Raw genomic sequence first — 2,276 nt, forward strand, 5'->3', positions numbered from 1 at the left:
TGCTCAGAGTATGACGAGGGACCATATTTCAATTCACATTCCACCCCATATCGTCCCTTAGGTTTTTCTATAGGCAGGCTTGGTAACTTACCCTCATCCCTCCGACTTAAAGTAGCAGCTAGCTGCCCCATGGTGGCTTCTAACTTTGCTATAGATTGGGAATGGGAGTGAAGGAGTTTTCGGTCCACTTGATGGTCAGCTTTGATTCTCTAAAGGGTTGCCAACACCATCTCTTGAAATGAATCATATTTGGATTAAGGTGGAGGCGGCTGCTAAATGGTTGAAGGGCTAGGGTTGAGTCCGGATGATTTTGGAAATTTTGATATGGGCGTAGAGGCACAAAATTAGTTGTTAAGATATTTGGCTTTGAAAACCCAGATCTTGCGGGCTTTAGCAGAAGTTAGTTCATTGTTTCTACCCAGGATTGTAGGTATTTAAATAAGGGTTGTTGGATGGCTTATCGTTCCAATTGTGAGTGGCCTTTACTTCCTCTTCCACAAGCTCAGGCTGTGAGTATGCATGCGAGCAATTATAATATGTATGTGAAGGGTCAGAGAAAATTGCACAAACCTTTGCACATGTAGTATGCAGTCCTAAGGACAAGCATTGATATAATTTTTTAGATATAGCTTACAGAGTCGGGGCTAGGTCCTGTTTTGCGATCAAATCGTAGACTCCTTTAGGTGTCGAAGTTGGTGGATTGGGTAGTCTATGTTGCTACCATATGCCGCTAAGAATTCTTAGCCAAATTTTCAAAAAGAATCCAAGCTTCGTTTTCGTGCTTTGTGAGGAAAGTACCTCCGCACGACGCATTAACCATAGACCTATCTCTCTCAACCAACCTTTCGTAGGAAGTTTGCACTAATTTCCATTTAGGGACCTGGTGATGTGGGCATTTACAGAGCAGGCCCCTAAAGCACTCCTAAGTCTTGAAAAAGTGTTCCCCATCCATCTGTAAGAAACTTGTGATGGCTCTCTGAAGCTGATTAGTCTTCCCAATCGAAAAATACTTTTTAAGAAATTTTTTGACTTTTTGAGTCCAATCTCTAGTTTTGATTATGACAAACTTCATATTACTAATGTGTGTGCCTAGTACTTGAACAGGTCATTAATTTAGTACACACACATACGAAAGAATTGATGGAAGCCTGAAAGTCTTGAAGATCATACTCCTAGCATATTCAAAGGGAAAATGAAGGGCAAAAGAAGAAGACCTGCTTATGCTTCATTTGTAAATGCATTTTTTATATTTGGGTCTGTCATAATTTATATCGGTTTGTAATAATCTCTGCATTTTATGCATGTAGTAATTGTAAGCTCAAAATGACCGTAGATTGACCATAGAGATTGAATGACCTTGGGGCACCGATCAACTAACGCTGGATTTTTTCAGTGTCCTCAAATGACTCTAGAAAGACTTTAGGTCCATGCACAAGCACATTATATGTCCCCAAAATTACTTAACATATCAGGGTAATTAATTGAAGTGAAAATGAATGTTGGCTTTACCGTGAACCCAAGAGGGGGGGGTGAATTGGTATTTTTAAATTTTATCTTCTAGGTATTCCTCCTAGCAGCAATATGTTCACAAGCCTAGGGTCAATCTAGTGCAAATAAGTTAAATATACCAGAAATTAAATAAAGCAGTTTAAACACTCATCCAAGCACCAGAAAGCAGTAAAGAGAAGATGACACGCAGATATGTTATCGAGGTTCGGCCAACTGCCTACGTCCCCGCCTTGGCTAACCAGCACAAGGATTATCACAATACCTTGCTCACTTAAACGGGTGGAGCGGCACCTATACAAACCAGGTCAAATTACCACAGGGCTGACCTCAATCTTTACAACAATCCTTACCGGGCTGGATTACCGCCCCCTCAGGCCACGCCTGGAATCTCTCAGATTTACAATCAAAGGTACAATACAAGAGTGCTTTCATGTAAAGCAGATTTGTACCACAAATGCGCACACACACAAACACCACAGATGATTTAATTAATATAAGCTCAGTGTGGTCTAGATGGTTCGACTCTCAAACAATTTTTCTATCAGTGAAGTACGCACGTGAGAGTGTCAATAATAATCTGTGTACTTTAAAATATTCAATTAAGCGTGTTCATACAGAGTATCAAACAATCCTCAACATAATCAATCAATAGAATGTGTCAATCATACGAATGTGTATATGCTTGGATTGCAAAATATATATAATCTTTGTTTTCGGCAGATGATATATATATACTTATATAAATGATATCACAAAGATTAGTGTAA

At 39.5% G+C, this 2,276-nt stretch overlaps 1 non-coding gene across 1 annotated transcript; it reads left to right on the plus strand.

Moving 5' to 3' along the window:
* Window positions 1-878: 878 nt before the first annotated feature.
* Window positions 879-984, plus strand: LOC131159006 (small nucleolar RNA R71). The gene has a single exon (XR_009137620.1). It is a non-coding gene; the product is annotated as a small nucleolar RNA R71 (small nucleolar RNA).
* Window positions 985-2,276: the final 1,292 nt, after the last annotated feature.

This window comes from Malania oleifera, chromosome 6, assembly GCF_029873635.1.
Source record: "Malania oleifera isolate guangnan ecotype guangnan chromosome 6, ASM2987363v1, whole genome shotgun sequence".
NCBI lineage: Eukaryota > Viridiplantae > Streptophyta > Magnoliopsida > Santalales > Ximeniaceae > Malania > Malania oleifera.